Source organism: Bombina bombina, chromosome 7, assembly GCF_027579735.1.
Source record: "Bombina bombina isolate aBomBom1 chromosome 7, aBomBom1.pri, whole genome shotgun sequence".
NCBI classification, from domain to species: Eukaryota; Metazoa; Chordata; class Amphibia; order Anura; family Bombinatoridae; genus Bombina; species Bombina bombina.
The window spans coordinates 92864326-92881112 of NC_069505.1; the positions used below are offsets into that span (position 1 = coordinate 92864326).

Below are 16787 nucleotides of genomic sequence, written 5' to 3' on the forward strand. Positions count from 1 at the left end.
GAAGCCAAGTACCTCTGCTGTGAGTACCTGTATACTTCCTTGGCTGTTGGTACTAAACTCCACTGCTGTAAGAATTGTTTGTTTATCTGCTTGCTGAGTCTAAGCAACTCTACTGTGACATTTGTCTTCCTGAAACTAAGTTGCCTTACCGAGATACTGGCGTATGCTCGGCCTGTTCCTGAACCAAAGTTGTCTTACCGAGATACTGGCATATGCTCGGCCTGTTCCTAAACCCAAGTTGCCTTACCGAGATACTGGCGTATGCTCGGCCTGTTCTTGAACCCAAGTTGCCTTACCGAGATACTAGCGTATGCTTGGCCTGTTCCTGAACCCAAGTTGCCTTATCGAGATACTGGCATATGCTCGGCCTGTTCCTGAACCCAAGTTGCCTTACCGAGATACTGGCGTATGCTCGGCCTGTTCCTGAACCCAAGTTGCCTTACCGAGATACTGGCGTATGCTCGGCCTGCTCATGAACCCAAGTTGCCTTACCGAGATACTGGCGTATGCTCGGCTCCTTCCTGAAACCAAGTTGCCTTACCGAGATACTGGCGTATGCTCGGCTCCTTCCTGAAACCAAGTTGCCTTACCGAGATACTCTATACTGGCGTATGCTCAGCCCCTTCCTGAACCCAAGTTGCCTTACCGAGATACTGGCATATGCTCGGCCCCTTCCTGAACCCAAGTTGCTATACCGAGATACTGGTGTATGCTCGGCCCCTTCCTGAAACCAAGTTGCCTTACCGAGATACTGGCGTATGCTCGGCCCATTCCTGAAACCAAGTTGCCTTACCAAGATACAGGCATATGCTCGCCGCTCGGCCCGTTCCTGAAACCAAGTTGCCTTACCGAGATACTGGCATATGATACCAAGTACCCTGGCTCTAATACCCGTGTATGCCCACTTTGATCCTAATATCAAGTACTCGTAAGGGTCGTCTGTGTCTGTTGAAGGACTTCTGCTTGAACTGTTCTTTTACAAGACTTTCATTTGTTTATTATCAGTTTGGAATAGAACCTCAATGTGCTTTACCTCTTATTTTCCTTGCATTACCTTAGTAAAGTTACTTTAACAAAAGCCCTTCTTTGTTCTGTGTTTCCATTTTGGTATACTGAGTCCTACTCACCTCTTCACATCCTCTCAGCTTAACTCAGCCATCACCTTGCACATGCTCCAAACTCCTGAACCTACTCAGCCGAGCATGACAGATTAAACTGCTAAGATTAGTACTACTTAACACACCACTCATATCTGGTGGCACAGTAGATTGCACGTGCAGTGCCCCAAATTTGAAGTAGGAGGACCGACCAAGCATCTTTTTCCATCTTCCGGTTCCTAAAAATTATCTCCGGGTTCCTAAAAACAATGCCATACTGTACTCGATTGTGCAAAAGGAAGTCATGGCATATGGGGTCTTTCATGCTGTCGTGTCTGTTGAGGGTCGGGGACCCTCGTATAAAAAGGCTGAAGGAGAACGACCTGTACTGGGTGTCCAAGCATCCTTTTCCATCTCCCGGTTCCTAAAATCCATGCCATATACAAGTCCCCTGATAGGGGACGTAACAGGGATTAAACTGATAAGAATAGTACTAGTTAACACACCACTCCTATCTGGTGGCACAGTAGATTGCACGCGGTGCTCTGACAAAATGCAGAAGGACATTTGGCAGACAGACATTTGGCAGACGGACATTTGGCAGACGGACATTTGGCCAACAGGCAGAAAGCTAAAGAATGTTCCGATTTTGGCCGAGGGCAGATACACAGAGTGCTCTGTTCTAATCAGAGCCTCGGGCGCTGCGCATCTTGTAATTCTCTGTCTGGGAAATTATCTATCATATCTATCTGTTTATCTATCAAATCTATCTATCTATCGTATCTATCATCAAATGTATCTATTGCATCTATTGATCTATGGGGAGTTTGCGGTTGTGCAAATGGACTGTTTGCGGTTGTTTGCGGTGCGTTAAACGGGGAGTTTGGTCTGTCACTGTGAAGTGGGCGTAACCCTTACACTACATGAATGGTACAACATCATACCTGATGTTTTAAAGCACGTTATTCCAAACAATTTAGGAATTATAGGTGATTTATGCCCTTTATGGATTAAAACTATGTAATTTTCCATGGGAGTTTTGCCATGGATCCCCCTCCGGCATGCCACAGTCCAGGTGTTAGTCCCCTTGAAACAACTTTTCCATCACTTTTGTGGCCAGAAAGAGTCACTGTGGGTTTTAAAATTTGCCTGCCTATTGAAGTCAATGGCGGTTTGTCCGGTTCGCCGGTTCGCAAACTTTTGTGGAAGTTCGCATTCGCTGTTCGCGAACGCAAAATTTTAGGTTCGCGACATCACTAATCATTAACACCTTTCATATAAGTGCTAGATAGATGGCTTGGGAATCCCTGATTGGAGTATATATTATTGGTGATAGATAAATGAAGGTTTCATGTTAATTATGGTGTTGACTGAAGACTAGTGGTTCTCTGGAATATATAAGAACATAAATAGATTAGGCCATCTACTTAGCGCTAGACACATATCAACTACAACCAGAGGGGAAAAACACATATTTGGCTGAAGAGTGGAGGGCTAGTTAAATCCTGTTGTTGCAGGACTTAAGCATACTGAGGGTCTACATTGTAATATACCCTCCACACATAAGTGCCAGATAGGATGATATCTATTATTGGATCTTTCTTCTTCTCTGGGGTCATTCACTAAATCATAAGGACGATATCATCCATATAAAATTAACATAAGTCCTATCTAACTTGTATATATTTGTACCCAGTTGAAGTGAATGGCCTGTATTAGGCCTATGTAAAATCATTGTACATGTGGAGCAAATTATCTGAAAATCTTTATTGGTATAAGCCTCTCTGTTCGTTATAAATCTCCTACTGAGCGGGTTGGATAGTTATCTTTGTTTATAATTGAAATAGGTTGGTAAAAAAGTTATAAATAGGAATTACTTCCTGAATGCAGAGTGTTTAGTATCATATAATATCCCTTCTAAACACCAAAGCAGAAAAATATTTGTTTAAATAGTCTCTGTCTGAGAGGAATGACTATTAATATCTTACCTTAGAACAAGCTAGGTACATTTCTGATTAAGTCATTTTATTTTGATTGGTTACACTCTTTTAAAGTGGTAATTTGATCTATATTTTGTGAACAGAGCAGTATTTAAAATAAATTTAAACCCTAGGATAATACTTCTCCTCAAAAAAGTTCATATAATAGCTATTTTGTAAATTCTAGCACACAATCTTTTTTCTTATAAGATTTTATAGCAACTGTTAAATAGTCTAATTACCGAAGTATTGGGGAATTACAGTGAAACATTATTTAGAATTACTAGTGACTTATATAGTAAGATAAGATAGGAGTTAAGCAACATTCAATTGACAACCACATATTGCGATCTTGAATGTTGTCTATGTATGGTTTTGTAATCCAGTTATTTTAGCCTTATCCCCCCACTCTTACTGCATACTCTCTTACTGTACATATATTTGTTGCCTTCAAAAATCTAGATTAAAACCAAAAATAAATGGGATCCCATTAGACACTAACGATTTAAGACACATTAGAGTACTAAAACACCCTTATTTTCTTTTTCTTTTTTTTTCTTCCCTCACACATTTCTTTCTCACAAAATATAATTGTTGGAATATTCCTTCTAACATTCAAATACACTCTTTTTTGAATTCTCAAATATTTAAACACCTTTACTCACAACATTTATCACATCATGTTTGGAAAAAATGGTTACCTCTGTTAAGAATAAATCCCCTGCAATGGTGTCATAAAGTAGGCCAGAAAGGAAAATAAGCAAAGGATTGTCTGGATCCATTAGAAGCAGTTCAGAAGAGATTACCCCTATGCAAAATTCAACCGACTCAGAAACTATTATAAAACAACTAACTGATATATTCATGCCCCAATCTACACAAATTAGAGGATTAGATTTACTATCTGTGGAAGTCAAAACCTTCCAAAACCGTATCATTGAAGTTCAACAGAGAGTATCTGATGTGGAGTATATGGCAAATATGCAAAAAATAGATATAACTGAATTAACCCCTTGAGTGCTAATGACGGCTCTGAGCCATCGCACAGTTTCCCACTCTGGTGCTAACGACGACTCAGAGCCATCGCTAGCACTCTCACACCTTGAGGGAGATCTGGGGTCTCCCTCCCACTCCTACCCCGGCGATCATGCCTGCATAGTGACAGTCATTGCCAGGGCTTCACGTTATGCGTGGTGACGTCACGCGCAATGACGTGATGACGTCACCGTGCAAATTTATTTAACATTAACAATGTTAAGTATAGGAGCAGGGGGCATGCTGCTTAGAAGCCTGTATCTCAGGCATCTAATCAGCTACAGACCCCCCAAAACCCACTGTTGGAAAGGTAATTGCCTAACCTTTCCAACAGTGTAAGTCTTGGGGATCTGAAAAAAAAGAAAAAAAGTTAAAAAAAAAATTGAAATAAAAAAAAAAACCTTAAAACAGCTTAGCACCCTGGTGGGAAAGTGCTTAGCAATCAAAGGTTTAAAAAAAACAATATGTGGCATTAAAAATTAAAATGGAAGATCTTGAAAATCGAGCTAGACGAAATAATGTAAGACTAATTGGCATCCCAGGGGGCTATATGAATGAAGATTGAATGAAATTTGCAACATATTGTTTACCCAAATAAATTGGTCTTCCAACCGAGACTAACACCATTACTATCAAAAGAATACATAGAATAGAACAACTAGAAATAACACCCATCTTATTAAGGCTGGAATTAATGCCACTATTATTTATCCTGCCAAATTAAAAATTACAATAGAAAATGAAACTCAAATGCTCGAAAACCTAGTCTCAGCCCAGGAGTACTTTGCTGAAAAAAAGATAAAGTTTTAATCTGATAAATGAATGGGAAAAATCATTCTATAAAGTGATTAATGCTGATGGAATATAAATATTATGGTTTTAATTTTCTTTGTGTCTTTCCTCTTCTGGTCCTTTCTTTCCTTTTTTTTTTTTTTCTAATTTCTTTTCCTCCCCGCTCCCTCTCTATTGATGTCGTTTGTTAAGCTTTTTCATATAAAATAAATGAGTCTAACAATAATTTCATGGCATATAGGTGGAGTAACATCCCCTATTAGGAGGAAAACAATATTAAAGCATATTAAAGATGTACATGCTGACATCAGCCTCTATTTATCAAGGTCTGTCAGACCTGATCCGACAGTGCGGATCAGGTCTGACAGACCTCGCTGAATACGGCGAGCAATACGCTCGCCGTATTCAGCATTGCACCAGCAGCTCACAAGAGCTGCTGGTGCAACGCCGCCCCTTGCAGACTCGCGGCCAATAGGCTGCCAGCAGGGGGGTGTCAATCAACCCGATTGTACTCAATTGGGTTGATTTCTGGCGATGTCTGTCCGCCTGCTCAGAGCAGGCGGGCAGGTTATGGAGCAGCGGTCTTTGTGACCGCTGCTTCATAACTGCTGTTTCTGGCGAGCCTGCAGGCTCGCCAGAAACACAGGGCATAAAGCTCCATTCTGAGCTTGATAAATATGCCCCATTGTATTTATACAGGAGACTCATCCTTCTAAATCAGAATCCGAGAAATTAAAGACTGGGTAGGCGGAATCTTTTTTACTCCCTGTAAGAAAAGAAAAAAAGAAGTAGCTATCACGTTTAAAAAGTCACTGAATTTTACTTTATTATCAAAGGAAATAGCTAAAGATGAAAGGTATATTATTCTTCAGATTGTGCAATGTCTATGGTCTTAATAATAGAGAGAGAGTTTTCTGGGACAAACTACAAAACAGAATAATTACTAACTTGAATACTAATATCATAATAGGCGGGGATTTTCATATTGCTCCCTTGGCCAATCTGGATAGAATGGGGAAATCAGTTGGTAATAGGGCAAATTCTAAAGAGACAATAGAATGTTAAAGATATTTAGGGGCTGAAAAACCCAAATAACAAATAATATACGTGTTTATCTAAAGCTCACAAGACACACTCACACATAGATTACTTTTTTATTTCCGCAGCGCTGACAGATAAGATAAAAAACACAGAAATAAAATAAATTACTCTATCAGATCATTCTCCAATTACTATGGAGATTACACTAAATGAACACATCCCAAATTTAGGGTTGTGTTTCCCACGATACTTGATAAATAATAAGTTTGCACAATTTTTAAAAATTAAATGGGAAGAATTTTTATACTTTAATAAAGATTATTATGAAAAAAAATTAAATATTTTGTGAGGCTTTTAAATGTGTGATTAGAGGAGATATAATTGCATACATGATAGCTCAAAAAAAAGACAAGACTTAGATCAGGACAATTGGCACATAAACTATCTAACCCATATAATAGATACTTAACCAATAGAAATATGTGAAACTGGAACAAAACGCAATTGGTACAAACACAATTAGCAGAAAGGAAATCAAAGAGAATGTTTATTAGATACAGAAATAAGTCTGGGAAATATCTTGCTAACCTGACCAGAAAACAAAAACAAAATAATCATACCTTTATAATCAAGAAAGAGGGGAATTCTATTATAACAACTGATGGAATTATATGAGAATTCCTAACTTATTTTTAAAAAGTATATGCTGAGCCAAAGATAGATGAATTACAAAAAAAAATATTCTGGGAAAAAGTTAGAGTTCCACAGATAAGTGAGGAACAATTAGAAATAATGGAACTGAGGAAAATGAAGCTGTTATTAAAACATCTGCCACTAACAAAGTGGCTGACCTTGATAGCTTGCCATATGAATTTTATAAAATTTTAAAAGACTCAATCAGACTCACTTTATCAAGTCTCTATAATCATTATCTTATAAAGGGAAAGGAACCATCAGTAATATACATCATTAATACTGAAACTAGATAAAAATCCGGAAGATATGGGGTCATACAGGTCCATTGCCTTACTTAATATCGATTACAAAATTTTGACGTCAATTATAGATAATAGAATGCAAAATGTAATGAAGAATGTTATTCATAAAGATCAATCAGGATTTATAAGAGGCAGATCATCCATATGTAATCTACGTAAAGTCTTTACAATACTATCATATTTAAATGCTAAAGAACAGTTAGACAAATAATCAAACCTCATTAACCCTATATTGCTATCCCTAGATGCTGAAAAAGCTTTCGATTCTATAACTTATGATCATCTGTTTTCAACTTTACATAAATTTGGCTTTAAAGACAAAAAAATTAAGTTAATACAATCGCTATACAATATGCCAATGTCCTCGTTAATAGTGAACTTCTCTATTTCAGAACCATTCACATTATATTGGGGTACGAGGCAAGGCACCTTTACTCTTTGACTTATAATAAGAAATAATATAGAAGGTATTAAAATAATGGATAAGGAAGTTTTAATTTCCCTCTACACAGATGATCTCCTACTATTTATGTATAAATCCGATATATATATATATATATATATATATATATATATATATATATATATCCCTATTGTACTTAAATTGATACAAAACTATGGATCTTTTTCTAGATATAAAATAAATTAATTAAAATCTGAATTAATTATTATGGCTTACTAATAAACATTCAAAGTTATCTCATCCATTTTGTGAAGTCCAAAATAACTTTAAATATCTAGGTATTAAAATATCTCTCTCACTTTTGGTATGAGATAAATTATAGAGGGAAATTAATCCAGGTATGTGATACTTTAGTTAGATGGTCCAAATTGCCTTTATCATTAACGGGTAAATTAAATATATTTAAAATGATCATATTTCCTAAAATATTTTACTTAATGCCAACTCTTCCATCCCCTATACATAATTCTGATATAAAAACAATAAATAAATATTTTATTAAATACCGTTGGCACGGTAAAAGACCAGTGCACTCTTGGAAAAATTGCAAATGCCTATAGAAAAAGGAGGGCTGAACCTACCAAATCTTATAATTTATATCAAAATAGCTTTAGCAAAGTTTGTAATTGACTGGTTAACATCAAGCAATTTTTATGTAGATGTGGAACTCAAACAAAATATAACTTACCCTTTTACACTGTCATCAATGGCACATATTCAGGTGAGAGATCTACCGTTACTATGTAAAAGATGTCTGTTTTTAGAGAATCCATTAAGGCCTGCCTGGCAAGATATCTGTTTAATAAGTGGATCTAAGTTATTTGTGTCTGAATACCTTCCTATACAGGGAAACCCTCATTTCATTGCAGGCTTCACAACAATGCCCTTTAAGGACTGGGCAGAGCTAGGACTTAAAAATATATCTCAACTAATAAATAGACAAGATAATTTATATAAAACATTCCACAATATTAAACATGAATTTGAGATTCCTAACAATCATTTATTTGCCTATTATCAAGTAAGAAACTATACATCAACTTTGGTGCAACAATTTGGGTACAATTGGAGCTCTAAATTTATGGGGAAAAAAAATCTTTATTCAGTTCAGAAGTGGAAAATATTCTATCTCTTCAATTTATAAGACCTTAATGGCTATAAAAAGTGAAAAATAATGCAAATTGACATACTCTAAATGGGCCGAAATATTAGGCATGGATCTATCAGATAATGTAATATTTAAGAGTATTAGGAGAACCCAAAAAGCTTCTTTAGCAACATATTATCAAGAAGCCCAAATCAAATTAACCCAGATGGTCTACTGCGGAAATAAAAGAGCAGGTATTCTACACTGCTTTTGGCACTGCTATAAAATTAGAAGATTTTGGCATAAATTATCTAACTGGTTAAGCAATATTATCCAAACTAAGATCACACTCGAAATTCAAGATGTAATTTTCCTTTTGGAGGGATTTGAATATAAAGCACACACTCATTTTTTTAATTTATCTATTATGTTGGGCAGGAAAATGTTATTAAAACTTTGGAAATCCCGAAAAGCTCCTATGTTGGATAAATTAAAATTATGTGATCTCCTAATATTAGAACAAATAGATACTTTGGCCCATAGTTATCAAGGTCTGGCGGACCTGATCCGACACTGCGGATCAGGTCCGCCAGACCTCGCTGAATACAGCGATCAATACGCTCGCCGTATTCAGCATTGCACCAGCAGTTCACAAGAGCTGCTGGTGCAACGCCGCCCCCTGCAGACTCGCGTCCAATGGGCCGCCAGTAGGGGGGTGTCAATCAACGCCGATGTCTGTCCGCCTGCTCAGAGCAGGCGGACAGGTTTTGGAGAAATGGTCTTTGTGACCGCTGCTTCATAACTGCTGTTTCTGGCGAGTCTGATGACTCACCAGAAACACGGGGCATCAAGCTCCATTCGGAGCTTGATACCTATGCCCCTTTATCTCTCACAGAAAACCGCTTGAAAGCTTGAAAAATGTCTAATAGCTCAGTAACTAAGCTTTCAGAAACAAGTTTTATCCCTCTTTGTAAACACTATAATATTGAGAGAATATATGCCTCATGGTTAATGGACCTTTTTGGAAGTGCGCAGGGGGGTCAATGGAGGGAGCGGGATATAGAGGAAATTCTTATTTTTTTTTTCTTTTCCTCTCTCTCTCTTTCTATTCTTCTTCTTTGGTTTGTCAATCATTTAAACCGATTCACTGCTGATTTTAAGCAGTACGGTTTGAAGTAGATTAGGAAAAAAAAAAAGAGGAGAAAAAAGGAAAAAAATAATACAAATATAATAAAATCAGACATGTAGCTAAAATTGTTATCATAGCCTGAGTGATGATAAAGCCACTGACTGGAGTAAACACGTGTGGCTGCCTTTCGCTGGGTTACCAGCTGTATCCTCCCTCATTAGTTGTGGTAGGGGGGCACAAGTATGACTATGTAATAAATCTTTTTCATAGAGTTAAATGCATAATAAAAGAAGGAACTTGTTTAAAGGGAAGGAGGGAGGGGGGAGAAAAAAAGGAAAAATATATATATATTCGAAAGCCTCCAAAGTATAGAATATTTTATTTTTACACTAGAATGTCTCCTCAATGTTCTTAACTCAAAAATGTAAGTTTATATTTAAAACATCACATAAAATAACTGTAAATATTGTTTTATTTATCTCCCCTGTCTGTTTTTTTTTTTTTTTTTTTCGTATTACCTTGAAAGCCATGGGCCTCCGTGTCCCCTTGTTGGGGCAGAAAATAAATGAATTAATTGCTCAAAGCTCAGGGAGACTAGTAAAAACAAGGTGTTTGCAATCAGTTTGGTGATGTTGGGTTTTTTTCTGTATGACAATGGCAATATGAAATAGACAACTTAAGAGAATTCCTTTTTCTTTCTTTTTTCTCTTTCTTACCATTGTTTACTGTAGTGGAAGAATCGTTGTAATCCTTATACTGGGAAAAAATTCATGTATCTGTGGATTTCATATTTTTGTCTCAATAAAAAGAAATAATAATAAAAAAAAAGATTTTTGCTATACACCTTCTATGTTTATAAATGCACAATAGCAAGTGATAACAGGTCATACCTGTTTCTCAAAAGTGTTAAAAATCAAAGTGGTATCTCTGATTGTGCTCAAGAGCAACACTTTAAGGGACAGTCTACTGCAGAATTGTAATTGTTAAAAAAATAGATAATCCCTTTGTTACACATTCCCCAGTTCCACATAACCAACACGGTTATATTAATATACTTTTTACCTCTGTTATTACCTTGTACGGTTGTACCTACGCCTCTGCAGACTTCCTCCTTATTTCAGTTCTTTTGACAGACATGAATTTTAGCCAATCAGTGCTCACTCCTAGGTAATTTCACAATTTCATGTTATCTATATGGCACACATTAACTAGCATTGTCTAGTTATACAAAACTGTCAAAATGCAATGAGATAAGAGGCGGAGCTCAAGGGCATAGAAATTAACATATGAGCCTACCTAGGTTTAGCTTTCAACAAGGAATACCAAGAGAACAAAGCAAATTTGATGATAAAAGTAAATTGGAAAGTTGTTTAAAATTGCATGCCCTATCTGAATAATGAAAGTTTATTTTTGACTAGGCTACCTAGGCCAATATTTGTGTCATGATGGTAACTTCATTTGTATCTGCTTGCTAGGTCAGAAGAGACCAATTACATTCTAAAACATCCTAAAAGCACAACTGCACATCTTGTCCGTCCTGCTGCAGGAGTTTATCTACTGGATGGTGAGGGAGCCTGTGAATTCATCTGTAAGAGTATATTTCCTTACTTTACTTGCTTCTCCTCTTTGTTGCTTTGTAATTGATTGTAGATTATAACTTTGTCCACACACAACATGCCTGTGATTCATAATAGCAGATTCAGGCAGAGTTAGAAATTATACCAGATACAGAACTCTATCTCAGATGACTATCTGTTGCCTCTTGAAAGTCTATCACCCTAAGCCCAGATTTAGTTGGCTTTTCGATAAATACACTCCCAATGCGCATGAGAAAATAGTAATTTCCCTAGAAAATAATTCTTAAAGAATTATTAACCTTTGGCAGCTGCTTTCTTTGCCTTATGACAAATCCCTCCATGGTTATGGACTTTTAATTTGTTATTAAAGAAGCTTTTTTAACCTTTAAAAAAGCATGATATCTTAAGTAATTCCGTAGAGCACAGCTGGCAACTTAACTACCCGCAAGTGACCAGGGGAAGCAGTAGGTTAGGGGCATAAATAAAATTAAATGGCCCTGCTGCTCCTGTCACACCCCACGTCCTTCAACTTGTCAAGTCATATGACCATATCAGATACAAATCATGGTCCTGACTCCCCTGACAAATGTACTCCAGCATTAGATCCAATGAGTTGAGTTTCTACATTTTTAGATTTATTTCTCTGGACAGACATTTGAAATACCAGACATTCCAGTTAAAGGGATATGAAACACAAAATGTAACTTTCTTGATTCAGATGGAGGAAACAATTTTTAAAAAAGTTTCCAATTTACTTCTTTTATCAAATGTGCTTTATTTTAATGTTATTCTTTGTTAAATAGATATCCAGATAGGCATCATGCACATGTCTGCAGCACTACATGACAGGGAATAGTGCTGCCCTCTAGTGCTCTTGCTAATGTATAGCATAGTTACAAAACTGCTGCTATATAGTGCTACAGACGCGTGCATGCTCCGTAACTTACGTTCCTGCTTTTTAACAAAGGATAACAAGAAAATGAAGAAAATTTGTTAATAGAAATACATTTGAAATATGTTTAAAAATGTTTGTTCTATCTGAATCATGAGTTTTATGTCCCTTTAAAAAGTGGACAATGATAAAAACAGTAACTACAGGAATCAATTGCAGAGGCAGTAAATTATAATTATAAATCTATACAAGCCTACTTGAAGGTGTTTACAATATATTTTCATACTTTTATATACTGTTTTATAGTTTTAAGACAATTGTGTTATTAATATTTTAAACATGTATTTTACTTCTCTTATCCAACAGCCACAACAAGAAGACATCTAAGCTTTTAGATTATATGGTAAAGATGCAGTGAAAACATTTCTGAAACCCTTAGTAACATTATGGTGCTTTAACTAAGTGTGATGTTTCTTTATTTCCCACAGTTCCATAAAAAGTGAAAGCCATGAATTTAATTATTTTCAAAAATATCTTATTCTTTACAATCCTGCAACTGATATTTTCATTTATTTTGTTCTCTCTATTTTTTTATACTAACAAATACAAAAAACCACAATATAAAATAGACAATGAAACAACAAGAACTTCTTCACAACTTGAGTCATCTTTGATACAAGATAAGCCTCTTATTATTCTCCTTTGGACATGGCCCTTTCAGTTGCAGATCCCACTCAATCAGAGCCCTCATCCCTTTGATGCAGCTGGTTGTTTCTACACAGTTGACCACAATTTATACACAGAAGCTGATGCTGTTATTTTGCATCACAGAGATGTATGTAGCTCTAGCAGTGACGTGCGGTGAGGTCAGAGGCTAGTGAGGCACTGGCTATGATAGGCCCGAGAAGAATCCAATATATCAGGTTAATAATTCCATGTAATTTCATTATTTGAGTAATACAGCCACCAAGTCTTCAAAGGCGGCTGTAGTTGACCATTCAAAATGAGTAAGACAAAAGCAGATACAGCACCAGACCAGTGTCCAGCACTAACGTCACTCTGCAGTTCCATGAGTACCGGTCTGGTTAATAATTATGGTAAGGGCCTTATGGGACATAAACCACCTTTAAATTGTAATATAAAAATTATAAAAAAAAAACAATTGCAATATACTTTATTTATTTTGCCCCCTTTTTCCAGAACAGAAAGAGACCACTGTACCACGGGTTAATAAGAAATGTGACTTGATTTGGCCAATTTACACAATGATTGCCACAGGCGGGGGAGCTCTATTCAAATTTCATCCTAAAGATATTTAGCTGCTAACCACATATTAATCCTAAATTCCTAACAGTAAACTGCCAAAACATTCACTTTAATTATTTATTTTCTTTGCTTGCAAATTCAATGTTGCTACTGAAATCTTCTCTGCTTACTAAATTAATTTTACAGAATGAGCAGCCATCTTGTGATTTTGTGCACAGAAAATATATTATAGGGCAGGCAGAGTAGTGGCCACCCCTTCTGATGTAAAACTTTGTGTCTGACCCGGTCAGTGTTGTAACTTGTAAAATGTGTTTAGTAAGCAGAGAAGATGTCAGTAGCAAGTTACAACACTGACCGGGTCAGACACAAAATTTAACATCAGAGAGGGGGAGGCTACTATTCTCTGCCTTATAATATATTATATGCATTTTGTAGTGTGCACAAGATGGCTGCTCATTCTGTAAAATAAATTTTGTAAGCAGAGAAGATGTCAGACTCAGACACTCAGTAGTAGGCAGCAACACTGACCAGGTCAGACACAAAATTTAACATCAGAGAGGGGGAGGCCACTATTCTCTGCCTTATAATATATTATGTGCATTCATTGTGCAGTGTGCACAAGATGGCTGCTCATTCTGTAAAATAAATTTTGTAAGCAGATAAGATGTCAGACACAGACACTCAGTAGTAGGCAGCAACACTGACCGGGTCAGACTCAAAATTTAACATCAGAGAGGGGGAGGCCACTATTCTCTGCCTTATAATCGCGGTCAGTGTTGCTGCCTACTACTGAGTGTCTGAGTCTGACATCTTCTCTGATTACAAAATTTATTTTACAGAATGAGCAGCCATCTTGTACACACTGCACAATGCACATAATATATTTAATATATTATGTGCAGTGTGCACAAGATGGCTGCTCATTCTGTAAAATAAATTTTGTAAGCAGATATGTCAGACTCAGACACTCAGTAGTAGGCACTAGGCAGCAACACTGACCAGGTCAGACACAAAAATTTTGCATCAGAGAGGGGGAGGCCACTATACTCTGCCTTATAATATATTATAATATGTGCATTGTGCAGTGTGCACAAGATGGCTGCTCATTCTGTAAAATAAATTTTGTAAGCAGAGAAGATGTCAGACTCAGACACTCAGTAGTAGGCAGCAACACTGACCAGGACCATCAGGCATGAAGTTTATTTAACATCAGAGGATGCGGGCAGCCACTACTCTGCCTAACTGCCTTAGTGCCCACTGCCTACTGCCTACTGTTCACAAAATCACAAGATGCCGGCTGCTCATTTGAGTCTCAAATACATTTTAGCAGAGGAGAAGATGATGTCAGAGTCAGACTCTCATTACATGTCATTGACGCACGCCCAGTCACTCACTCATCACAGTCCCCCTCTGCTCTGATGTTAAGCGTCTCTGTGAGACTCACACAGACACTTAACATCAGAGCAGAGGAGTGGGGGGGGCGACCGTGGCAACTACTTGTCTCTCAGTCTCGCTCTCTGCCTTATTATATTTAGTGCTCACAAATCATCACATCACAGTCACACATGATCGCTTGTCATTCTGACTTACTTGTGTGACTGTGTTGGTGACTCGGTGTCAGCGACGGCTCCTCAGTGACTAGTCAGGGCAGGCAGGACCAGGGGGCAGCTGCGATAGGCTCCACTCACTGACAGTTAGTCCCAAACAGTTAGGAATGAGTGGCACTGACTGTTTTCACTGTTGTTCCTGCGCCGTCAGACTGCTCCTCGTTGCGCATGTGCAGTAGAAACCATGCAGCAGGGCTAGTGAGTCAACCAGTGTTCATTGGCTGAGCCGGTCTCCCAGGGAAAATACAAGGCCTCATTAGAGGTGCCTCTTTCACAGTTTTTTCAGCCGCGCTGCTGCAGCAAATCACCACTGGGTGGTGCTGCAGAGCGGCTAGTAATAAAAATACATGTAAAATATTGAGCAATAGAGAAACACCAGAACCCAGTGCCTCTCTATTGCGCAATATTATAGAGCTAGAAATTTTTTAAAAAAAAAACCTTTTAACTTTATTTAACTTTTGTTTTTTAATAAAATTATATATATTTTTTTTTTCATTTGTCCCAAATGGCAGGTGCGGCAGTGCCTCACCTGCCTCCTATGAGTGCACTTCACTAAGCTCTAGAGAACAACTGCCCAAAATGCATAGACCCTCAAAACAATATTGGATTTGGTTCAATTTAGAGTTTTCATATCACAGTCCAAATCTGGCATTAATGGATAACCTCATCAACCTCACCATGACCTACCAGTCAGACTCTGATATCTTCACTCCTTATGGATGGCTGGAGAAGCATGACTCACATGACAATTTTACAATTCCTTTAAAGACTAAACTTGTGCTCTGGGCAGTAAGTAACTGCAATCCAAACTACCAGAGGACAAAATACTATTTGGAGCTTAAGAAATACATTACAATATATATGTATGGATATATGTATGGTGATGGCAGAATGTTGCTCCCTAGAAGAAATTCTACAAAGATTCTTTCTACGTTCAAGTTCTATCTGGCTTTTAAAAACAGTAATCATGAAGACTATATCACTGAAAAACTATTGTATAATTAACTTAGCTCAGGAACTGTGCCAGTGGTAATGGGATCCCTCATGCCAGCTATGAAGTTTTCTACCCCCAGATTCATTTATACATGTAGATGATTTTCACAGTCGTAAGGAACTGGCTTCTTTTCTTCTGAAGTTGAACAAGGACAATAAAAGATACCAACAATATTTCAACTGGAGGTTTCAATTCAAGCCAGTAGGAAATACTAGTTTTGTAATCCATTACTGTAAAGTATCTAATGCATTGAAAGATGCCTCTGTGAATAGTATTGCCAAATGGTTCAAGTAATGTAATCACCAATGTGATGCTTTTTTTATTGTTACATTGGTCCCCATATTAATAATCATCAACTTCAGCAAACTAGCAATTTCAATAACATTTTTAAAAATGTGATTATATTTTGGTCAGTGATTAAAATTAGTTTCACAAAACAAAATTATAAAACCTTAGGATATGTAATTTCAAGAAAATCTAGTACTCTTCTTGAGTGCACTTAATAAAGTATGTATTAAAGGAGATAATGAGAATGTGTAAAATCACTGCTAGTTCAAAATATAAATGTATTAAAATACAAATGAGATAGTGGGGATTTCTATCATCTTTCCATACCTTACAACAACAATTAGAGAGAAGACTTGGATATATATTACAGCTAAACAGCAATGATCTTAATACTACAACGTTTGATATATACAGAATCTCAGAGAGCCGAGTAAGATTGCAAAAACTGTGAACAGAGGCCTTATCTACATCGATACTACACCCTCCCCCCTTAACTGGGGTTAACATTTAAAATACCATATTTACAACTCTCCGTTGCCTAG

At 37.0% G+C, this 16787-nt stretch overlaps 1 pseudogene; it reads left to right on the top strand.

Moving 5' to 3' along the window:
* Positions 1–9766: 9766 nt before the first annotated feature.
* Positions 9767–16251, top strand: LOC128636250 (4-galactosyl-N-acetylglucosaminide 3-alpha-L-fucosyltransferase FUT6-like; annotated as a pseudogene).
* Positions 16252–16787: the final 536 nt, after the last annotated feature.